Here is a 26244-nt window from a genome sequence, read left to right on the forward strand (position 1 = left end):
AGAGAAGGAAGTCATATTTGCTATAAAGAGGAAAGACAAAGGAATACTTCTGGAGTATGAAGCTGTAATTTAGAAGAGCATAAACAGAAACCAAAACACAGTAAAGATTAAGATTTTAAACAACACAGGGACTTAAAATTATCATAAAAATACTTAAGATTTAATGAGACTGTATAATATGATAGTCACTCCACTCCGTGCTTAATTTAATGTTAGCAACTTAGCGACTGAACAACAATAATGTTAGCAACAACACTGGGTTACAATGCTCACTTCACAAGGGAAAATAAAATAGAACTATTAAAAAATGTGAAGTATCCTGTTTTTCCTCAAATCTATATTTCCTGCCCCCCCCCCTTTTTTTTTTGCGCTATATCACAGAGAACTACATTTCCCAGGCTTCCTGCTCTCTGACTTCTGGGAGACATGGCCAATGCGAGGTCTTGGTGGAACATGGGAGGGTGGGAGAAAGGGAGAAAGTAGGTATATCTCTCCTCTTCTCTTTCTGCTTCCTGGGACATCTCCAGAACAGCTGCTTCTTCTCATTAGTTCTAGCTCCTACCAGATGGGCTTCTCTTCAAGGTCTCAGCTCTACCTGGCATCTCTTCATTGGTTCTAGCTCCCACTAGGCTTCTAAATACTTGAGAACCCTATCCCCTCCCTCCAGTTCCTCCAGCCATCAGGGAGGAAACTTCTTCCTATTGTTAATCTCTAAATAGCCTTGTAGATGGACTTCTCAGCTCTTTTATCATTTGAGTAACTTTCTACTTAATTTTATTTATTGAAGAGACTTAAAGTGGTTTCTGTTTCCTGGCTTTATCCTATTGGATTCACATTTCAAATATAAAATTTAAACCTAAAATTCAAATAGTCTTCCAAGTCTGTGCTCTTAACAACTAATCTATAATGTTGATATTAAAAGAAATCAACTCCTTCAAGGTCAGAACAAATGAATATAATTTATGCAACTATTCATGATAGGACCATGGTATAATTACATAATATTTATAAAATAATATCTGAGACTCTCAAGAATCAATACTAGATTATTTAGCAAGTATTATAGTTCATTTACAAATAATACTACTTAATTTTTCAACAATAATTAAACATTTTATTTATATCTGCAATATAATGCATATAATTTCATGTACAACATGAATTGGATTTTGGTGAATAAAAAATTTAAATATTTGAAAAAAAAACCTTCAGGGCTACAATTCTACAAAGTCTTAGTATTACTCCTCCTTACATGATATAAACATGTAAAATTGGAAACATCATACAGTTGGCTCTTTTTGACACAGTTGACTCTTTTTTAGCAATGAGTTAAGTTTTGATAAAAGAAGACAAGGAAAATAAACTTACTTTTTATGATTCAATGGGACTACTACAGTCAAATTGATAAGAATATTTCAAGGCAAAGTCTGTTTATTTTATTGGTATCCCTATTTATAATTGGACTTACAAATCTGCACTTGCATATACTTTAGTCCTTGTCTCATTTCTGCCTTGTTTGGCTGCTTGATTTCCTGCTCTACCAGAAATTTCTTCTTTTATCTTTCTTAATATCCTAATCATATTTATTTTAAAATTATTTACAGACTGCTCCTACATGTTCATCTTATCTAGAATAATTACTTTTCTGATTGTTGATTTTGTTTATTGTCTTTCTTACTGCCACGTTTGCTTAAGCATGGGTTTGTTTTGAAATTTTGATTTGTGAACCCACTAAAACACTTATTTATTCTCCCGCTTTCTCCTTATTGACGCTTTTGTGTCTTGCAGTTCTGAGATGACGTGGAGGGCATCACATCAAATCAGGGCTTATATTCATGTTTTATGAATCTTCATCTATTCTGGGCAACATGCTGCACTGGTTCCTAAGCTAGGAGATGTGTCAGCCCAGCTACTGACTGCAAAAGTGTGTCCATTCTCCCAGTTTTCCTAGTGACTTTGTATAAGCGTTCACTCTAGGCAGTAGTTTGAACCTTTTAAGGCTCATTTAAAAAATGGTGGGTATTTCCACTACAACATCCAAACTTAGGCAATTAACTGGACTCCAGCATTCTACCTCACACTGAGTACTTCTAGCAGCAAAAGTTGTATATCTATAGTTTTAGTATTTATCTTCAAATTTTAGCGCACACACACACACACACACACCACATCTTTTTTCCTAAGAAAGTCTAGAGTTATTTTGTAATTTCTATTCTTTTCCAAAGTAAGGCAAGAACTCTACTGCAGCTTAGCTTTATGAGACTATGTCTAATAGTCTATCCATTAGACAATGTCCATATTTCTGTTTACAACTACATTTATCTATTTCATTTTTTAGCACGTTTGTGTATTTTACTTTCCATTTTAAAGAGTATACTTTATATGGTTAGGAATATGACAGTGATAGATGGCAGTGTTCAAAGCGTATACTTAACTGGGACTTGCCTTGTGGTGCAGGGGTTAAGACTTTGCTCCCAATGCAGCAGGTTCGACCCCTTGTTGGGGGAGCTAAGATCCCACATGCCTTGGAGTCAAAAAATCAAAACATAAAATAGAAACAATGTTGTAACAAATTCAATAAAGCTTTAAAAATGGTCCACATTTTTTAAATCTATTTTTTAAGTAAAATGCTTATTTTGCTATCATAATCATTGTCTAACTCTCCATCATTGTAATATTATTGCCAGGTTAAAGAGTATGAAGAAATCACCACATTTCTACTGGTCTAGCATACAGATTGTCAAAGGATTTTAGCATTTCCAATGAATAAGTGGAATATCCTTTTAAAAAAAGATTTATTTATATCTTTTAAAATATTTAAGAACATTTAAAAATAATGCTAATAGTATAACATATTAAATGAAATGTTCAAAAGAAAAAATATTCACTACTCAATATTCTTCCTCTCCTTGATATGGCTAATTTGGTTTATACACAAATATACCTAGAAAATTAGTGATATTCCTTCAATGTATTCATATTGCAAAATGACCCAATTATTATACATTGTTGGCCATATCTTTCAGTGTTAAAGCTTGTGCCAAAATTTCTGGTGTCAAACTTCTGTGCTTTGAGGTGGATTGATTTTTAACAATGACCAAAAATCATTCAGAGAATAAGTTTCTGAATTAGTTCTTTAAGTTGAGTGATGCATTTTTAGATGTAAGGAAGTATTTTAGAATAAAAATTATAGTCTCTTTTGTGACATAAATTGAGTCTACAAATAGTTTTAAAAGAAGTACTTTAAAAAATGCTCTATGCCAGGACTTCCCTGGTAGTCCAGTGGTTAGGACTCCACGGTTCCTCTGTGTGTGTAGGGGTTGGGGGCAGGGGGGACGCGGGTTCCATCCCTGGTGGAAGAACTAGGCTCCCATGCTGTGCCACATGGCCAAAAAAAAAAAAAAAAGTTCTATAATATTCTATGCCATTATTCCAGCCTTCTGAAGCAATTATTTTGATGCAGACATTCATTAAATAGTGTGTGTGTATGATTGGTCGCTCAGTCGTGTCTGACTCTTTGTGATCCCATGGACTGTAACTTGCCAGCCTCCTCTGTCCATGGGATTTCCCAGGCAAGAATACTGGAGTGGATTGCCATTACTTCCTCCAGGGGATCTTCCCGACCAGGGACTCCAACCTGAGTCTCCTGGTCTCCTGCACTGGCAGGCAGATTCTTTACCACTGAGCCACCTGGGAAGCCCTATACCACCGTGATAACATCTGAGAGAAAGTGGAAATGAGATCATGTACAAAAGACACACTGGTATTTATTCTTATTATTCCTATCAGTATTAACTACAGTGCTTCTATCTTGCTGCTGCTGCTGCTGCTGCTAAGTCACTTTAGTTGTGTCCAACTCTGTGCGACCCATAGACAGCAGCCCACAAGGCTCCCCCGTCCCTGGGATTCTCCAGGCAAGAACACTGGAGTGGGTTGCTGTTTCCTTCTCCAAAGTATGAAAGTGAAAAGTGAAAGGAAGTCGCTCAGTCGTGTCTGACTCTTAGCGACCCCATGGACTGCAGCCCACCAGGCTCCTCCGTCCATGGGATTTTCCAGGCAAGAGTACTGGAGTGGGGTGCATTGCCTTCTCCGCTTCTATCTTAGGTGACATGTTTTGAAAGAGATATAAAGCTGTTAGGACCATTTGTATGAACTTAAGTGCTGTTGGAGATTTCAGTCAACATTTTTAAGGAAGAGCTGCTCATTTGTAACACCTAGGTCATATTTCAAGAGAATGTTTAGAATATATCAAAGTGTTAACCAGATTACCATGTTGATTTTCCATATTTTCTTTAGCAAGGATGAGTATCAAATATCTCTGTTTGAAAAGTGGAAAAAGCATAACAATAGTTGACACCTATGCACTCCCACTTACCTACTGTTATGAGAGTAAATGCGTTTTAAATGAGTAAAACAGAAGTAGAAATAAACCTGTAAGTGTGTAATCACTACTCTTACACAATAGCTACACATGCTTGTGGAATTGGATGTGTTTCTCATCGTGGGAGGTCTGAGGGCATTGTTTCTTGTACCTGCTCTTTATGGGTTAGAAAACAGTGAGGGACGTGTTTAAAATGTTTGGCTTCTCAGAACGCATCAAGAGAAGAGTATCTTTCTCTAGTACTGAGGTCACTTCTCACCTGAATGTTTGGCTTGTTTCAACACCCATGAAATCTCATTTTCTCTGCTGGCACTGCCAATTTAAATTTATTTTATGTGTGATATAGACAGATATATGCCAGGTGCTGGACTGAGTCCATTAACACTTCACAGAGGAAGGGAGGTTGTTTTAAATACTTAAATGGTAGTTGGCAGCTCTGATTCTTGACCCTACCTTGGTAAAAAGCCTGGGCTCCACATTTATAATGCAGACATGCAGACTGAATAAAGGTTAAGTATATTGTGTGTTTTTTTATACTGACTCAACCATAAATATCTGTCACACCTAACCCTAGACTAGACATGAGATCTTAAAAATCTGTGATTCTCAGAGGATGATAAGCAGTTGGAACAATTTTCTCTTTTTAAGATAAATTCCATAGCAAGTAGACCCTGAAGCCAACTCTAAAAGAAGAAAAAGAAATAAAAAACAGTACAGTCAATCCCCAGGATGATGTCTGTAAAACGTCAGCCTGGAATCCCCAACACAGTCTCACAGTGTCAGAAACGCACTGTGGTAACACCATTACATCAACTCTCTGAGAATAAGTAATCAAGGAGATCAGTGCTGGCTCTTTCTGCAAACACATCCTTTCTGTGAGCAGTGATTCAAGAAGAATATGAAGAAAGAAAAGTACATATCTTGAAAATGCAGACACTTGCACCATTCTGAAAATACTTCCCTAGAATTCTCCAGAAGTTGCGATGTTGCAATAAAAATGAAACCAGAAAAAGAATGTATATGTATAACTGAGTCACTTTGCTGTACAGTAGTAATTAACACAACATTGTAATTCAACTATACTTCAATAAAAAATTTTTAATGAAAAAAATAGCCTGGGCTCCATACAACTTAACTAGTTTTTGGTACGCAAACTAGTTTCTTAGACATTTTTTTTTTCTGTCATGAGCAAGAGAAAAACCAAGGCATGTTCCTCAGTTGATTCATCTTAAAGCTGGATAAATCAATGATTTATTTAGAAGAGCTATCTCTCTCCCAAGACAGGGATGATGACATGTATTGTCAACGCTGTGATAGCACCTCTTTATATTCAATAATCTATGCATTTTCTGAGGGAGTTAATTTCATGGACTATTTCAAAGTGGCTGAATTCTCATCCTCATTGCTCCTTAAGGCATACAAAACAAACAGTAGAGTCCATAAAGGTGTATTTAAAATCTTAATGAACTTCCAATTTTATATATAATTATGATGGCAAAGATTCTTAATTTCTGTAGTTCATAGTTCTTAATTTCTGTAGTTCATAGTCTACAATCCTGTTTCTTTCACAAAATCCTCTAGTTCTTTATTTCTTTCCAGGGCTATTAGGCAAAGCTCATCCCTGTGAGCTGTCTTCCAGCTTTCTGAATGTGTTTGTTAAGTATTGGAGAAGAATCTCAGCTAACCTCCCAGGCTAACAAGCATCTCTCTGCTTGTAATTCTTGCTGCTTTTGCCTCTGACAAAGGTGGTCAAGATCTCTTTACTTCCTGCTTTCTAATCAGATTGTAGCAGTTGGTTGATTAATCTGGTGTTTCTCTGAGGCACAGCTGTCAGCAAAATTTACCCAATCTGAGCCACCTTTTCTCTGAGGGTAGCCCTTTTATTTCCTCCTCCTTGTCTACTTTGGTTCTTTCTTTTTAATGTGGACCATTTGTTAAGTCTTTGTTGAATTTGTTACAATATTGCTTCTGTTGTTTATGTTTCTGTTTTTTTGGCTGCAAGGCAGGTAGGATCTTAGCTCCCTGACCAGGGATCAAACCCTCACCTCCTGTTGTTTAAATTTAAATTGTGAAAGTCGCTCAGTCGTGGCTGACTCTTTGTGGCTGACTCTTTGTGACCCCATGGACTATACAGTCCATGGAATTCTCCAGGCCAGAATACTGGAGTGGGTAGTCTTTCCCTTCTCCAGGGGATCTTCTCAACCCAGGGATCGAACCCAGGTCTCCCACATTGCAGGTGGATTCTTTACCAGCTAAGCCACAAGAGAAGCCCAAGAAAACAGGAGTGGGTAGCCTATCCCTTCTCCAGTGGATCTTCCCAACCCAGGAATTGAACCAGGGTCTCCTGCATTGCAGGTGGATTCTTTACCAACTGAGCTAAAGTCATAACCACTAAACCACCAGGGAAGTCCCTGTTTTCTCCTTCCTAACTAGAAAAATTTCTAATAGATCTTCAGACATTCAGTATAAAATAAAATAATGTTTAAGTTTTGAAGTGCTTTGTAACGACTTTTTAGGAACTTTTACCAATAAACATAAAAGACTGAAGCCAGTTTTTTTTGTTTTTTTTTTTTACTCTCTTAACATAGGTATCTTTTTGAAAGTTTGATTTATATGAGTTCCTATTTTGGCCTTCATTCAATCCCTTACCAACTAACCTATAGTTCATCTCATTCTAAACATCTCTTTTTTGGGTTTGCAGTTTCACCCTTCTTAGAACAACTCAGGGATATATAAAATGCGGTGCTTGATCAGGTAGAATGGATTAAAGAAGGGAGTGCTCTAGATGTTGGCAATGAAGACTGTCATTGTTTGGCAAAGTACAATTTGAGATTCAGCAGTTTCCTTTCCAGTTTAAGAAGCCACGTCCCAAAAGACAAGTCAAATCATGAGTGCAAAGGAGATGAGAAGCTATTATGTAAGAAATTAAATGTATGTTAGGAACCCTGACAGAGAGACTCCATTTTTGTCATTTGTTAGACTCTACTGTCAGATAGACTATTGCTGTAAATCTCTCACTTTCCTATTATCGGTTTACTTCATATATTATTGCATCCTGGGCCTTACAGATTACACTGCTGCTTGGCAGTTTGCATGTGGTTCTCGTCTTCAGAAACGTGGTTCCTGAATCTGTGTATTTTTCCACTTCCTACTGCCCTCAGTCCTGCCATATTTCTTCAACAACGTGTGTGTGTGTGTGTGTGTGTGTGTGTGTTCAGTTGTATCCAACTCTTTGCAACCCCATGGACTGTAACCCACCAGGCTCCTCCTGTCCGTGGGATTTTTTAGGCAAGAAAACTGGAATGGGTTGCCATTTCCTCCTCCAGGGGATCTCCCTGATCCAGGGACCAAGCCCATATCTCTTGCATCTCCTGCATTCCAGGCAGATTCTGAACCATTGAGCCACCATAAGACTAGTCAAAAGCTAGCCAAGACCACGAGGCTCAGGGTATCACTGCCATTCCTTACTAGAATGGCCTTCTCAGGAACATTAGATTACCTTCATTTCCAGTCCTTTTCTAAAGCTTGTATCCCAAAAACCTGATGCTGACTTCGAATAATCTATTATTAGCCCAGTCTTGTGTTCAGACTCTGATAAATGTCCCACATGCCATATGCAAGAACTTCTAAGTGTGCATTTGAATCTTACAGAGCATTTTCATATCAAAAGTATTTCTTATTTAATCCTCACAAAACCTCTGTGGGTTAGATAATATCCACACGTTATAGATACTTAGCCAGATTCAAGACTGGCAAATGGCCATTTCAGACTCTTACCTTCAGATTCCATTCCAGGGCAAGTGGTGTTCTTTTTTTGTTTGGTTTGTTTCTTTATTATCCAGGGTATCTTTACTTAGCACATTCTTCAAAGGCCAAGAAAAATGTAGGAAAGAGAGGAAAAGGGCTTTTCCGATAAGTGCAAATTTAGAATGCTGATAGTATGAAAACATAGATATCTTGAAAACGTAGTCACTATCCCTTTTTTTTAAGTCCATAATCTATTTGTATTTATTTTTTAAAATTTTGTGTACTGACACCCACACGTGGCCTTTCTCTAGGTGCGGTACACAGGCTTCTCGTCGCAATATCTTCTCTTGTCCTGGAGCACGAGTTCTCGCACACAGGCTTCTGTAGTTGTGGCATGTGGCTAAGTTGCCTTGCAGCATGTGGGATCTCCCCAGACCAGGGGTCGAACCCATGTCCCCTGTGTTGGCAGGTGGATTCTTAACCACTGGGCCACCAGGGAAGTCCCACCATCCCTTTTAAAAGCATTCTTGGAGCACTTTTTTTCATACCCTGAAAAACCCCACGATGCATGGCCAACATCTGATATGGGGAGAGAGCTCAAGGAACAAGCCAGGAAGGCTGCTGTAGTTCTCTGCTCAGAGGAAGTGTAATGTCAACTCCATCTGCCCCACGGTTGGGTGATTGAAGCCCTGGCTCGTTTTGTGGGGTTTCCCCATCCTGCAGTTCTTGAGCAGGCATACAGTGCTAAAGATAACAAGTGACCCCATCTTCTGTTCATGTCCATGCTTCGTGTGCCAAGTTTACATAAGGAAGTCTTACCTGGCTAACCACAATGACCAGGATGTAGCATTCCTACCCCTCTGAGCTCATATACCAAGTCTAGTTTCCAGTTTGCTAGATTCTCCTGGAAGTGAGTTATCTGAATTAATGAGTTATAATGCTTTGGGTTTATCAAATGTATTCAAGTCAGTTGTAGTGATGTATTTTAGAAGTCGACTCAGTCCATAGTTGTACTAGCTAAGGACAGTGAGGAAGTCACAGTGAGGAAAACTTGAGTGGTTTTCAAAATGCATTGCTTACAGAGCCTCACACTTAGAGATAACTGAAATATAAATGACACATACATACATTATTGTCCACTGCTTTCAGCAGATACCAGCATGTCTTCAGAGACTTTATGAAGACACTAGAGGTTTTAGGGCTACAGTTCTATATAGCCTTAGTGTTTGCCACACTCTCCCAGGAAACATTTAAAACTTGCATTTGTAGAACACTCCAGAGTTGATTCAAATAATTAAAGTCACCTTTAACTATCAAAATCTGTTGATTTCTGTTTGAAGAAAAAGGAGAAATTTAAAACAAAACCAAAGAGCAAAGACATCTTAGGGGATTTAACTCTATTCCTTTCCCTTGCGGTCCTGTCTTCATAGTAGTTCTTACTGCTAGAAATCATCCCATGTACCTATCATATACATTCCATGAGAGTAGAAATATTCTTTTACTTTGCACTAAATAAACATTCAATGAATAAAAAATGACTTCAGAGAACACTTTTATCCACCCTGCTGCTGCTGCTAAGTCGCTTCAGTCGTGTCCGACTCTGTGCGACCCCACAGACGGAAGCCCACCAGGCTCCCCCGCCCCTGGGATTCTCCAGGCAAGAACACTGGAGTGGGTTGCCATTTCCTTCTCCAAAGCATGAAAGTGAAAAGTGAAAGGGAAGTCGCTCAGTCGTGTCCGACTCTTAGCAACCCCATGGACTGCAGCCTACCAGCCTCCTCCATCCATGGGATTTTCCAGGCAAGAGTACTGGAGTGGGGTGTCATTGCCTTCTCCGTTATCCACCCTACTTATTATGTATTAAAACGTTGAGACCCAGTACATTTAAGTGATTTAAGAATTTTCACAATTAGCAATGAATGAATCTGGATAAAAAAACACCTCTTTTCTGTGTGTTGGTTACTTTCAAGTGGTCACCTACTCAAATACATTCACCAGAATATTAATAATTGATTGACAGTCTATCAGGCACCTAATAAAGAAAATGAAATAACATTGTTCTTGCTGCAAGGAATTTATTATCTCATAAGAACAATAAAGCCAATCTACTGCAACTATTCCTTCAAATGATTGCTCTTCCAATGTTAATAAAACCACTGAATCTTTGGCAAATCCATCGATGACACAGCAACTTGGTTCAACACACTTTGGTAAAAAGTCAATTACATTGTACAGTGTATAAATACTTTTTACGAAATGCACCTACCTATATGTCTATCATATAAGATACTGTTTCGGGTCCTATGGACATATGGTTAGTCTATGACTTTTTGTCTGGAATTACTGGATGGGACTTTTTGTAGGTTCTGACACTGTACAATCTTTTGTCACACAATTCATTGATCCCCTAATGACCACCTTGATGAAAGGTGAGGGGGAGACTGGAATGAACAATGGCCTAAGTTTCCTTTTCTAGGCCCTTAACCAGAGCCTGAATTTGTCAGTCGAATTACCTGAAGAATATACTTGTTAACACAGGGCAGGCATGGTTTCCATGTTGTCAGCAAAACTTTGATGGTATCAAAATAAATGAGTCATGTAATTTGAGCTTTTGAAAGTAGGGTTTGAGAAACTAGAAAGAAGACTTTCAAGACAGGCAGGGGGTGACATGGTGAGGGCTGGTGGGCCTGCATAGGGGATTCCCTCTCCACCACACATAGTAATTGTGTAGACTGGGACCTAAATCTGGAGCATTAAAGCAAAGGAAGAATTTCCTTTCCTTGGTCAATATTCTGATACACCATGAAACAAACACCTCTACTGTGAATCTTGCAGTCTCACACAGATCAAAGATTTCAAGAGGAGGTGTTGCTGAACAGTTTCATTGCTCAAGGCTAATTATTCATAGGAGAATCCGCCCAGGAAAGTTGCTAAACTGGTTTGCTGGCTGTTTGGTGGAGACTTTTAAAGAGACATTGCCACATTTGAACAGAGAACTTTATTTTATGTAAAAATTATACACAGAGAGAAGAGAGAAAAGACAAGTAGCTATGACAAAATAAATGGGACTTCTTTTAATTTCCAGTCTTTAAAACTATATTTAAAAATGAACTAAAGAACATGACTTAATTGTTGATCAAACATTCCACTAAAAGGGCATGTTTAAAGTTTCTTTGTGTTTTTAAGATGTGAATACATGGAGAAAAGTTGGAAATATGCCATGTATTACTGTGGGAAGATCATGATAAAATATTACTCATTGAAGTTCTGTTTAGAGACTCTACACACAGGCCTATGCACATACTAACCCCAAACAACCTTTCTTATATTGTAAAAACCAAAATATGCATTCTTGATTCCTTCATCATTATTCTTTCTAGAATAAAAATTTTAAGGCAACAAAGAGTTAGGAGGTATATCCTTTTTACAACCACCATTATCACATAGATTCCTGGGAACTTCAGCAGAAATACTGTGTCCCCAAGTACCTCTTCCCCGGATCTTAAAGGGAGAAATATAATTTTAAAAATACAACCAAGAGTTAACAATTTGACGTGATTAATTAATTTATTTAACATACAGAAGTCAATTTTATTTCTATACAATAGCAATGAACACAGGGACATCAAAATTAAAAATAAAATTCCATTTACAGCTGCTCAAAAGAAAAAACAAAACACTTATCTTAAATCAGCCAAAACACATATAAAGCTTGTCTGCTGAAACCTACAAAATACTGCTGAAAGTAATCAAAGAAGAGCCAGCTAAATGGAGATTGCATTTATGTTCATGAATTGGAAGATTGCAACATAGCAAAGATGTGAATGCAATTTCTGATCTGATTTAAAGACCTTGGCTTAGTCCCTCTCCAACAGGATTAGCTGCTTCCTCTTGGTCTTCATAGCTCATGATGTCTTTTTTGCCAGTGTCAAGTGTCTAGCATAGAGCCTGAATGAGGAGGGGTCTAGCAAGTGGTTTGTTGAATGAATTACTAACTACATCTAAGGCTGTCTTGAGTTGGGTTTAGAGTGTGAATATCTCTGTATGTTTCTATTTATAATGTTTTACAAATATGCATTCTACTAAATATGGCTATGAAGCCTGTGGTAGAGTGAGAAATAAAATGAATTGAGTGATCTAAAAAGGACTTCATGTTACAATACTGTCAATTTCAGATTTAGGTGTGTAAACAGGTTTGTTTTTTAACATGCTTAGACATTGTCATAGACTCAAGTAAGAAGACAACAATTTTTTATAATCCAGTACATCAAGGCGCTATACTTTGCATAAATATTATCACATTTAATTGTCACAATGAGTCTGTGAGATACTATTCTGCCAATTTTGCAGAGATAAAGAAACTGAGGTTGAGAGAAACTCTTTCATTAGTAAAAATACTGTTCAAGCTTAGATCTTTCTGACTCTAAAGACAGTGCCCTTTAAACAAACCAGTTAGCATTTTTAGTGATTCACATCTTAGTATGAATTATTTTATTCAGATATATTTCCTGAATATAACATATCAATCTCCCTGAGAAAGGGGAAGTTTGAAGAAAGGGAAGAGAGGTGAACAGTTTTAAAGAAGGAAGTAAGAATAGAAATCTGGGGTACTTGGTGATGCTTTGTAAAGAGAGCACTACACTTTAGCCACCTGTTGTGAAGAACTGACTCATTTGAAAAGACCCTAATGCTGGGAAAGATTGAAGGCAGGAGGAGAAGGGGACGACAGAGGATGAGATGGTTGGACAGCATCACCAACTCAATGGACATGAGTTTGAGTAAACTCAGAGTTAGTGATGGACAGGGAGGCCTGGCATGCTGTAGTCCATGAGGTCCCAAAGAACTGGACACGACTGAACGACTGAACTGAGCTGAACTGTAAAGAGAGCATGAAGTTTCAAGATGCTTGGTATGTTTGTGATTCTATTGAGGTTAAGGACGGAATCTTGTGGGAAAGAAAGGAAACACTGAGGGAAAGAAAGACATTCTTTTACAATTTTGCCATATTTGATTTAAATAGTGGGAAACAGATCAGCACATCTTTAAATAGGGAAGTGATGCTAAATGCATCCTTGTTTGGGAAATTATTTCTAGTTTATATTAGTTAACTTAAGTGTATATTTTCTTCTCTAAAATTCATTTCATCTGTTCATTCTTTAGTTAGAGCTTACATGAGGAAGTAAATGATGATTAAGAAGAATATGAGTGGGAAAAAAAATGTCAGATTTGGAACAGAGGACTGAAATTTTCTTTGCATGGGACCAAGGGCAAGCTGTAGGTCTACTTCAACTCTAGTAACTTGGCTTTTAGAAATGAGAAAGGCAGATTCACTCACTCATTCAGTAGGCCTAATGGGGCACAATATAAAGTCCAGATCTCTTTTATGCACATGTGTTTATGAAGAAGCAGTTGTAAGGAATGGATAAAGATGTGGCATATATGTACAATGAAACATTACTCAGCTATTAAAAAGGAATGAAATTGTGCCATTTGCAGAGACATGGATAGATCTATAAAAGAGGAAAATAACTATTATATATTAATGCATATATGTGGAATCTAGAGAAATGGTATGGACAAACGTGTTTGCAAGGCAGAAATAGAGACACAGTTGTAGGGAACAAATGTATGGACACCAAGAAGGGAAGGGGGTGTGTAGCATAAATTGGGAGACTGGGATTGATGTGTATATACTACTGTGTAAAATAAATAAGTAATGAGGGCCTGGGGCTTCCCAGGTGGCACTAGTGGTAAAGAATCTGCCTGCCAATGCAGGAGACGCAAGAAACTCCAGTTCAATCCTTGGGCCGGGAAGATCCCTTGGAGTAGGGAATGGTACCCCTTTCCAGTATACTTGCTTGGAAAATTCCATGGACAGAGGAGCCTGTTGGTCTACAGTCCATAGGGCTACAAAGAGTCAGATATGACTGAGCAACTGAGCACACAATGAGAACCTACTTTATAGCACAGGGAACTCTATTCAATGCTCTGTGGCGACCTAAATGGGAAGGCAATCCAAAAGAGGAAATATATGTGTATATATGGATGATTCTGGTCCCATCACTTCATGGGAAATAGATGGGGAAACAGTGGAAACAGTGTCAGACTTTATTTTTCTGGGCTCCAAAATCACTGCAGATGGTGACTGAAGCCATGAAATTAAAAGACTCTTACTCCTTGGAAGGAAAGTTATGACCAACCTATATAGCATATTCAAAAGCAAAGACATTACTTGACATTACTAGTCAAGGCTATGGTTTTTCCTGTGGTCATGTATGGATGTGAGAGTTGGACTGTGAAGAAAGCTGAGCACTGAAGAATTGATGCTTTTGAACTGTGGTGTTGGAGAAGACTCTTGAGAGTCCCTTGGACTGCAAGGAGATCCCACCAGTCCATTCTGAAGGAGATCAGCCCTGGGTGTTCTTTGGAAGGAATGATGCTGAAGCTGAAACTCCAGTACTTTGGCCACCTCATGCGAAGAGTTGACTCATTGGAAAAGACTGTGATGCTGGGAGGGATTGGGGTCAGGAGGAGAAAGGGATGACAGAGGATGAGATGGCTCGATGGCATCACCAACTCGATGGACATGAGTTTGGGTGAACTCCGGGAGTTGGTGATGGAAAGGGAGGCCTGGCGTGCTGTGATTCATGGGGTCGCAAAGAGTGGGACACGACTGAGCGACTGAACTGAACTGATGGATGATTCAGTTTGCTGTATAGCAGAAACTAACACAACATTGTAAAGCAATATACTCTAATAAAATTTTTTTTAAAAAAGAAGCAGTTTTAAGCACCACTCATTACTCAGTAAGTTTTTGTGTTTCTGTAGAACAAATCATAACATAAGAACTACAGATATATGCCAAATTCTAAAAATTGGACTCCTTTCCTACAATTATTAGTCTGTGTCTTATATTAGAGCCTCCAACAGTGTCAATGTGTGCAGAAAATGGATGGTACTTGGAAGACATTCCATCAGATGTTACAAACACCAATGGTTAAAAGTCCTGGAGGAAGAGCCTTCCTGGATTCAACTAAGGCTCTAACACTTACAGGTTGTATGACTTCAAGGAAGTTACTAAACATTTCCAAGCCTAAAGTACCTCATCTGTAACATAGGGTGATTATTTTACCAAAGTTGTGAGATTCTTATTAGAAGATTTAAGAGGATGACCCATGTACTATGCTCCATGTATTGAGCCCTCAGTAAATATTGCCTTCTTTGCCCAGAAATGAATTTTGAGGTTTTAAATGATCTTTAGTGCTTTCCGGGTGGTGCCAGTGGTAAAGAACTTGCCTGCCATGCGGGTCAGACATAAGGGATGGAAGGTTCAATCCCTTGGAAGATCCCCCGGAGGAGGGTATGGCAATCCACTCCAGTATTCTTGCCTGGAGACTCCCATGGACAGAAGAGGCTGGAGAGTTACTGTCCATAGTGTCGCAAAGAGTTGGACACGACTGAAGCCACTTAGCACGCATGCATCCACAAATTTTGGTTCATTCTTATAGGTAAAGTTCCTTCAGTAGTTCTGTGTGTGTGTGTGTGTGTGTGTGTGCACGTGCTAAGTTGCTTCAGTTGTGTCCAACTCTGTGCGACCCTATGGACCTTAGCCTACCATGCTCCTCTGTCCGTAGGATTCTCCAGGCAAGAATACTGGAGTGGGTTGTTGTGCCCTCCTCCAGGGGATTGTCTTGACCCAGGAATCAAACCCACATCTCTTAAGTCTAACCTGCATTGGCAGGCGAGTTCTTTACCAGCAGCACCACCTGGAAAGCCCCTCAGTAGTTCTTACTTCTCCTCCAGTTTCAGTTTCAGTTTAAAATCCAGAGTTTAAACTGAAACCTACACAAACTTTTAGGACAAATTTGATGGCAAAACATGGATAGTTTAGTTTGGAGATAAATTAGAAGTGACCAAATAGGAACCACTTTCCAACCTTCTATGATTCTTATACAGACACAGTAGGTGGAAGTTCACTTGTTCGTTAAGGAATAGGACAGGTTTTGTCCATAGAGTTAGACTTGAAAGTGAAAGTTGCTCAGTTCTGTCCGACTCTTTGCGACCTCATGGACTATACAGTTTATGGAATTCTCCAGGCCAGGATATCGGAAAGGGTAGCCTTTCCCTTCTCCAGGGAATCTTCCCAACCGAGGGATCAAACCCAGGTCTCCCACATTGCAGGCAGGTTCGTTACCAACTGAGCTATCAGGGAAGCCCCAGAGTTAGGCTTAAATGTACTTCATACCAGATGGCTGAAGACTGAGAAATTCTAATAAAGGGAAGAAATTATCCCCCAAAGAATTAATATCCAGAGATACTGCAGTTGACATTAATATAGGCTCCTGTTAATAAAACAAATATGAGATGAGTTTTTGAATCCACGGGAAACATGAACATCTCCCTTCCATATTTACTCCTCTTCTAAAATATACCAGAAAGTCTCTGGCCTGGGGCCCTCTGCACATGCATTTCTGGCATGAGAAGACCCCCAAGAGAAGAGGGAATCATGAGGACTTGTGCTCTGCTAAAGATTTTATAATCTCCAGTCAAATCTGTGTCATTCTCAATCCAGGCAAACACTAAAAGGGTCTGAGGCTCTACCTGCCTATCACATTTAAATGCATTATTTACAAGTCTTCAACAACTATTAAAAGGTATTTTAATAGACTAATTTTGTTACATGATGCCAAGTATATTGTTTCAATTGTTGCTGCTAGTTTGGAATGTGATGTTTTATTTATTTTTGCTGTCTCTTTAATTGCCATGTACATTATTCACAAGTTTCGTTGCTTCAAAACTCAAGCAATAATGGTCTTCTGCCATTTGTGCCAACACATCACTATTTGCACTAATGGAAGTAAGAAGACAGTAAATCCAAAAGCTAACTGAGCTTAGTTCTTGTTCTAGTTTCTTGAGGCATAAAGTTAGGTTGTTTATTTGAAATCTTTCTTAATTATGCATTTATCATTATAAACTTTCCTATTAGAATTGCTTTTACTGCATCCCATAGGTTTTGTTATATTGTCCTATTTCCGTTCCTTCAAAATATTTCTTGATTTTCCTTTGATTACTTCTTTGACCCATGGGTTAGCCAAGAGTATGTTGTGTAATTTCCACATATTTGTGGATTTTCCAACTTTCTTCTTGTTGATTTCTAATTTCATATCATGTGGTCAGAAAAGATACTTGTTATGATTTCAGTCTTCTTAAATTTATTAACATTTCTTTCATGTATTATCAGATAGTCTATTCTGGAGAATGATCTGTGTGTACTTGAGAAAAGTGTGATTCTGTTTCTGTTAAGTGATATGTTCTATACATGTCTATTAAGTCCACTTGTTCGAATATTTGGTTTAAATTAAATATGTCTTCACTGATTTCTGTTGGGATAATTTAGCCATTGCTAAAAGAGGGGTGCCAAAGCCTTTGGCTGTGTGGATCACGGTAAACTGTGGAAAATTCTGAAAGAGATGGGAATACCAGACCACCTGACCTGCTTCTTGAGAAACCTGTATGCAGGTCAGGAAGCAACAGTTAGAACTGGACAAGGAACAACAGACTGGTTCCAAATAAGAAAAGGAGTACGTCAGGGATGTATATTGTCACCTTCCTTATTTAACTTACAGGAAGACTACATCATGAGAAGTGCTGGGCTGGATGAAGCACAAGCTGGAATCAAGATTGCCAGGAGAAACATCAATAACCTCATATACACAGATGACACCACCCTTATAGCAGAAAGTTAAGAGGAACTAAAGAGCCTCTTGACGAAAGTGAAAGAGGAGAGTGAAAAAGTTGGCTTAAAGCTCAATATTCAGAAAACGAAGATCATGGCATCCAGTCCCGTCACTTCATGGGAAGTAGATGGGGAAACACTGGAAACAGTGTCAGACTTTATTTTTGGGGGCTCCAAAATCACTGCAGATGGTGATTACAGCCATGAAATTAAAAGATGCTTACTCCTTGGAAGGAAAGTTATGACCAACCTAGACAGCATATTCAAAAGCAGAGACATTACTTTGCCAACAAAGGTCCGTCTAGTCAAGGCAATGGTTTTTCCAGTGGTCTTGTATGGATGTGAGAGTTGGACTGTAAACAAAGCTGAGCGCCAAAGAATTGATGCTTTTGAAGTGTGGTGTTGGAGAAGACTCTTGAGAGTCCCTTGGACTGCAAGGAGATCCAACAAGTCCATTCTGAAGGAGATCAGCCCTGGGATTTCTTTGGAGGGAATGATGCTAAAGCTGAAACTCCAATACTTTGGCCACCTCATGCAAAGAGTTGACTCATTGGAAAAGACTGTGATGCTGGGAGGGACTGGGGGCATGAGGAGAAGGGGAGGACAGAGGATGAGATGGCTGGATGGCATCACTGACTCGATGAACATGAGTTTGAGTGAAGTCCGGGAGTTTGTGATGGACAGGGAGGCCTGGCGTGCTGTGATTCATCGGGTCGCAAAGACTCGGACACGACTGATCGACTGAACTGAACTGAACTGAAAAGAGGGGTATTAAAGCCCCCCTGCTATTATTATATTATTGCCTATTTTTCCCATCAGATTTGTTAGTAATTGTTTAATACATGTAGTTTGGATATGGGTATATATCTTAATATATGTTAGGTTGGTATATATGTTGGTTGCAGATGTATTTACTTGTTACAGCTTTTCTATGAATTAATCCTTTCATCATTATATATTGTTGTAACTTTTGTCTTGTTACCAGTTTTGTCTTAAACTGTTTATGTGGGTCTTTCATAGTCTCCTTCCTTTGCTCTCATAATTCAGCCTAAGGGGTTAGGAAGTTGGGAAGCAGGTGGTCTGCAGAGGACCTTTGTTCGCGTTAATCTCCAGTGCTGTTTCCTTAGGAAAAATTAAGGTAAAATTTGCTAATAACACCTTTTGAAAACAACAATGAAATAGAATGAATATAATCATAAACGGTTTCATTAATATAGTTCTAATATGCTTTGTGAAACACTGTACTAGTTGTACATTTATTTCTTTTGTATATGGTAATAGCCTAATTGTCCAATCTTAGGTCCTTAGGCTAGGAGTCTAGGTTTCAGTTTTTCCATGAATATTCAGGGAAAGCTGTTTATGTTTTATGTTTTATTTGTATAATTTTGATGATTTATTTGCAAGAGAGAATTATTTAACATGAAAAGATACAGTATATGAGAGGAGCAAGTTTTACTCAAGTCCAATTTTGGTACAGGAATCAGAAATTCAAATTTAAGCTATATGAACACTTTCCTAGTGATCCAGTGGCTGAGAATCTGTGCTCCCAATGCAGGGGTCGCAGGTTCAATTCCTAGTCAGGGAACTAGATCCCACATGCTGCAACTGAGCACACGTGCTACAACTCCTGACCTGTGCGCTCTAGAGCCCGTTAGCTGCAACGAACACCCAACACGGCCAAAATTAAATAAACAAATAAATTTAAGATGCATGAAAATCTGCAAAAAGGTGCATTGCACTTTCCCTCTCTTTTTAACGCTATTTCTCCTTTTTGTTAATAATTCAGAATCAATATTATGAACAATCATTGTCCTTTTTATATGTACTTAACTCTCCTACTTGACTGTTCAGTTCAGTTCAGTCACTCAGTCATGTCCGACTCTTTGAGACCCCATGGACTGCAGCCCCCAGGGCTCCCTATCCATCACCAGCTCCCGGAGTTTACTCAAACTCATGTCCGTTGAGTTGGTGATGCCATCTAATCATCTCATCCTCTGTCGTCCCCTTCTCCTCCTGCCCTCAATCTTTCCCAGCATCAGGGACTTTTCAAATGAATTAATTTTTCACATCAGGTGGCCAAAGTATTGGAGTTTCAGCTTCAGCATCAGTCCTTCCAATGAACATTCACGACTGATTTCCTTCAGGATGGACTGGTTGGATCTCCTTGCAGTCCAAGGGACTCTCAAGAGTCTTCTCCAACACCACACTTCAAAAGCATCAATTCTTTGGCGCTCAGCTTTCTTCACAGTCCAACTCTCACATCCATACATGACCACAGGAAAAACCATAGCCTTGACTAGACAGACCTTTGTTGGCAAAGTAATGTCTCTGCTTTTTAATATGCTGTCTAGGTTGGTCATAAATTTTCTTCCAAGGAGCAAACGTCTTTGAATTTCATGGCTGCAGTCACCATCTGCAGTGATTTTGGAGCCCCCCAAAATAAAACCTGTCACTGTTTCCACTGTTTCCCCATCTATACGCCATGACGTGATGGGACTGGATGCCATGATCTTCGTTTTCTGAATGTTGAGCTAGCTTTAAGCCAACTTTTTCACTCTCCTGTTTCACTTTTGTCAAGAGGCTCTTTAGTTCTTCTTCCCCTTCTGCCATAAGGGTGGTGTCATCTGCATACATGAGGTTATTGATATTTCTCCTGGCAATCTTGATTGCAGCTTGTGCTTCATCCAGCCCAGCATTTCTCATGATGTACTCTTCCTATAAGTTAAATAAGCAGGGTGACAATATACAGCCTTGATGTACTCCTTTCCTGACTTGGAACCAGTCTATTGTTCCTTGTCCAGTTCCAACTGTTGCTTCCTGACCTGCATACAGGTTTCTCAAGAGGCAGGTCAGGTGGTCTGGTATTCCCATCTCTTTCAGAATTTCCCACAGTTTATTGTGATGCACACAGTCAAAGGCTTTGGCATAGTCAATAAAACAGAAATAGATGTTTTTCTGGAACTGTCTTGCTTTTTCGATGATCCAACAGATGTTGGAAATTTGATTTATGGTTCCTCTGTCTTTTCTAAATCCAGCTTGAACGTCTGGAAGTTCACAATTCACTTACAATTGAAGCCTGGCTTGGAGAATTTTGAGCATTACTTTACTAGTGTGTGCTATGATATGCTATGCTATGCTATGCTAAGTCACTTCAGTCGTGTCCGACTCTGTGTGACCCCACAGATGGCAGCCCACCAGGCTCCCCCGTCCCTGGGACTCTCCAGGCAAGAACACTGGAGTGGGTTGCCGTTTCCTTCTCCAATGCACGAAGGTGAAAAGTGAAAGAGAAGTCGCTCAGTCGTGTCCGACTTTAGTGACCCCATGGACTGCAGCCTACCAGGCTCCTCCATCGATGGGATTTTCCAGGCAAGAGTGCTGGAGTGGGGTGCCATGTGTGAGATGAGTGCCATTGTGCAGTAGTTTGAGCATTCTTTGGCATTGCCTTTCTTTGGGATTGGAATGAAAACTGACCTTTTCCAGTCCTGTGGCCACTGCTGAGTTTTCCAAATTTGCTGGCATATTGAGTGCAGCACTTTCACAGCATCATCTTTCAGGATTTGAAATAGCTCAACTGGAATTCCATCACCTCCACTAGCTTTGTTCATAATGATGCTTCCTAAGGCCCACTTGACTTTACATTCTAGGATGTCTGGTCTAGGTTGATGATCACACCATCATGATTATCTGGGTCGTGAAATTCTTTTTTGTATAGTTCTTCTGTGTATTCTTGCCACCTCCTCTTAATATCTTCTGCTTCCATCAGGTCCATACCATTTCTGTCCTTTATTGTGCCCATCTTTGCATGAAATGTTCTCTCAGTATCTCTAATTTTCTTGAAGTGATCCTAATCATTACTGGATTTGAAATCAAATTAATAAAGCTTATCTATACATGAAATTAAAAGATGCTTACTCCTTGGAAGAAAAGTTATGACCAACCTAGATAAAATATTCAAAAGCAGAGACATTACTTTGCCAACAAAGGTCCGTCTAGTCAAGGCTATGGTTTTTCCTGTGGTCATGTATGGATGTGAGAGTTGGACTGTGAAGAAAGCTGAGTGCCAAAGAATTGATGCTTTTGAACTGTGATGTTGTAGAAGATGCTTGAGAGTCCCTTGGACTGCATGGATTCCAACCAGTCCATTCTGAAGGAGATCAGCCCCGGGTGTTCTTTGGAAGGAATGATGCTGAAGCCGAAACTCCAGTACTTTGGCCACCTCATGCGTAGAGTTGACTCATTGGAAAAGACTCTGATGCTGGGAGGGATTGGGGGCAGGAGGAGAGGGGGATGACAGAGGATGAAATGGCTGGATGGCATCACTGACTCGATGGACGTGAGTTTGAGTGAACTCCAGGAGATGGTGATGCTGGGAGACAGGGAGGCCTGGCATGCTGCGATTCATGGGTTCACAAAGAGTCGGACACGACTGAGCGACTGAACTGAACTGAAGTGATACATGTTCAAAGTAAAAGTAAACAGTTTCTTACAGAGTATTCAAGTGAATCTTCAATGCACAAAGTGCCTGTGCTTTAAGTCTATTGATTTTATAACATCCATCCAGTCCACAACTTCATTATTGATCTTCTTCCCAATTCTAGTCAAATAAAGATTCTGATTTATTAAATAAAAATCCAGGGAAAGGTTTTAAATTCGAATCTTTTTGTAAAGAAATAGGCTCACTTCTTTAAAAGAGTGTGGTATTTCCCCTGATTTTCAAAACAACTTTACTTATAATCTGACATTCCATAAAAACTATAAATCTATGAATCACTCCGAATTTGACATTCCACTGAATTGGACTTATTCCATTGAGTAAGACAGTATGTGTATGGTCTTATTAGAAAATAAACTACTAAATTTATTTTGAAGCATTTTTATACTCATTTGGCAATTAAATGTCTCACCTAATCCAAAATTTACTTGACTAACTAATATAGGTCACCTTTTCCTTTCTCAGAGAAGTCAGACAAAGCATATATTATTCCCAAACATTCACTGCATCATTCTGGCATGTTTGGTTAGGTATGACTCACTGAACAGAAAGGCCATCTTTCATTACTGAAAAGAAGACTTGTTTAAACAGAGCATTGTTAATCTTATTTAGTTAAAACAGATATCTACCTGGATGACTATTCTGCTGTTCTTTTACTGTGCATTTATACTTCTGAGTCATACCTAGGAGTTACAGCATGGGGTCATTATACAATCAGAAATGTAGAGAAAATAATAGAAGTAAAGTGGAAAATAATTTCACCATGATCGATAAAAAGTAGGTGATATTTTAAGCAATGCATTATTATTTATGATAAAACTACAGGACTATTTTAATTCTCACAAACTTACAGACAGTACAGTATGTTGTAATGTCAGGCAAGTGAATTAACTCTTGGAGATAGTTTTGTCTCACAGTCAAACTGTAAATTTCAGTTAAGAGACTTGAGTTAGGATATCTTTTGCATACCTCCTGGTTATTGTTATTTCTTATACATCTCCAGTTTCACTTTTTTCTTTGGCCAGATAGAGATATTGCAGTGTTTGTCTTGTTCCAAGAAATTGTTAGAACGAGAACTGTTTATGTGTATAAAATGATCATAAATTCCTCAGACTTGGTGACTTGCCAAGCAGACCAATAGGTAGGGCCTATTGTAAACAAAGCAAAGAAACTGACAAAATGCAGCAGAGTTAAAAGGAAATTGTCTACTCACTGTTGACTTGATTAAATATTTGATATACAAAATATCTTTACTTACATTTCTCAAGTGAAAAACAATCTGCCTTGTGGTATTTTTGTGATTGCTAATCATAACCAAAACATAACCACAATAAAGCAATAATCAAAGTACCAATGAAAGAAAACAGTTTATGGACTTTTTTTGAACAGCATACAAAGTGTTACTCAAAATTAGTGAAAGGAAAAAACACCTGGCTATATACTAATACTGATTACTTGGCATAACATATATTATTTTTTAAAGTTTTTAAATGATATTAATAAAATACTGTATATTTTCACTGTGTTATGTTTCACTCTCAGTTACATATAGTATTAGAATTATATGGCTATTATATATATGTGTGTGTGTGCTTAGTCGCTCAATTGTGTCTCACTCTTTGCGACCCCTTGGAACTGCAGCCCACCAGGCTCCTCTGTCCATGGGGATTCTCCAGGCAAAAATACTGGAGTGGGTTGCCATGCCCTCCTCCAGGGGATCTTCCCAACCCAGGGATTGAACCTAGGTCTCCCACAATGCAGGCAAATTCTTTACTGACTAAGCCAGCAAGGAATCCCAATGAATACCTACATATTGGTGTGCTGCTGCTGCTGCTAAGTCACTTCAGTCATGTCTGACCCTGTGTGACCCCAGAGACAGCAGCCCACCAGGCTCCCCCATCCCTGGGACTCTCCAGGCAAGAATACTGGAGTGGGTTGCCATTTTCTTCTTCAACGCGTGAAAGTGAAGTCGCTCAGTCGTGTCTGACTCCTAGTGACCCCATGGACTGCAGCCTACCAGGCTTCTGCATCCATGGGATTTTCCAGGCAAGAGTACTATTGATATATATATATATATATATATATATATATATATATATATATATAATAAATATAGTTACAACCCTATGGACAGTCGCCTGCCAGGCTCTTCTGTCCATGGGATTTTCCAGGCAAGAATAATGGAGGGGTTGCCATTTCCTCCTCCAGGGAATCTTCCTTACCCAGGGATCAAACCCTTGTCTCCTGTGTCTCCTGCATTGCAGGCAGGTTCTTTACCGCTGCGCCACTGGGGAAGGCCCAATTATAGTTAGATATAAATAGATATATATAAAATGTATGTGACATGATGATTCAGTGGGAAAAAGTATTTATTTATTTAAGCAGTAAAAATTTATTACATGTATAATGGGTGCCAGGAAATATACTAAGATCAACATAATTCTTGCCCTTATATTAGGTTTATTTTTTAATCAGGAGAAACATTGTACAAATAGAAAACTAAGTAATAGCTTAGAAATAATTTTTTAGAACTGGTTTAGGAAAGCACCAGAGTAAGAGAAGAAAGTGTGGAAAATAAAAGCATTCTAAAAGTTTCTTTTTCAGTGTAGGAGATAGACAAATTGTTGGGGGAAGTATAAGAATTTTAAAAATTCAAATTAATAATAGAGAAATATTAATTTATTTGTGACTCTTAAAAATAGAAAGCGCACCATAGGGCATAAGAGAAAGAGAGTGCCTACTTGTGGTCATGTGACTAAGTTATCATCAGTGGATTGTATAGAAGCGACATGAAAAATCTCTGCTATAAATTAAAGAAAAAGTGGTTTTCCTCTTCCTGCAAGCTGAATACAAACATGTTCACATGCCAGTTTTAGCCATAAAGTTAGGAATAAAGTCTGAGATGTGATGAAACAACAGAATGGAAGGAACCTGGCTACCTCGACAGCTACATGGAGCAGAGTTACCTTGGAAAACGGAATCATCTATTTGGGGACTGTTATGTTACATATGAAAGAAATAAGTGGTTATTTTAATAAAGCCACTGTATTTGGGAGTCTCTGTATTACTATAGCTTAGTTTTGCCATAACAGAGAAATTAGTACTAAAAGTGAGGTGCAGCCACTACAAAAACAGATGCAATATTGGCCTGAATATACAGCAAGGGTATACATATAGTAGACTGCGAAGATGGTTACCCTTGTTCATGCTGTGAAAACATTTGGTAAAAGTATTGATATTACATGCGATCATTTGCAGGACAAATTTCCCACTGAGCTTGCACTTTTAGGTGAAGTAGTTGGAAATTTCTAGCATGATAAACTGAGAATGATGGTTACAACACAGGAGACAGAAAACAGAAATGCTCAAGACTAAAAAAGTACAAAAACAAAAAACTGTGAGTGAGGTTCTTGGAGCATGCAATACGCTGTATGCAAACAAATCTTTGCAAAAGCAAAACAAATACGCTGTTACTAAATTAGTCATCCCCTTAGCCTGCAAAGCCCAGACCTCAAGAGCTGAAGCAGTCCTGAAGGAATGCATACTCTCCAGCATTCACTTAAGAGTTACCATAGAGTATTAGAGACATGGGGGCTTCCCAGGAAGCTCAGGGGTAAAGAATTTGCCTGCCAGTGCAGGAGACGCACGAGTTCTAACCCTGGGTCTGAAAGATCCCCTAGAGAAGGAGATGGCAACCCACTCCAGTATTCTTGCCTGGAGAATCCCATGGACAGAGGAGCCTGGCAGGCTACAGTCTATGTGGTCACAAAGAGTTGGACACAACTGAGCGACTGAGCACATGTGCACACACACATTCAGTTCAGTTCAGTTGCTCAGTCGTGTCTGACTCTTTGCGACCCCATGGACTGCAGCATGCCAGGCCTCCCT

The sequence above is a fragment of the Bos taurus genome, chromosome 24, assembly GCF_002263795.3.
Source record: "Bos taurus isolate L1 Dominette 01449 registration number 42190680 breed Hereford chromosome 24, ARS-UCD2.0, whole genome shotgun sequence".
Classification (NCBI taxonomy): domain Eukaryota; kingdom Metazoa; phylum Chordata; class Mammalia; order Artiodactyla; family Bovidae; genus Bos; species Bos taurus.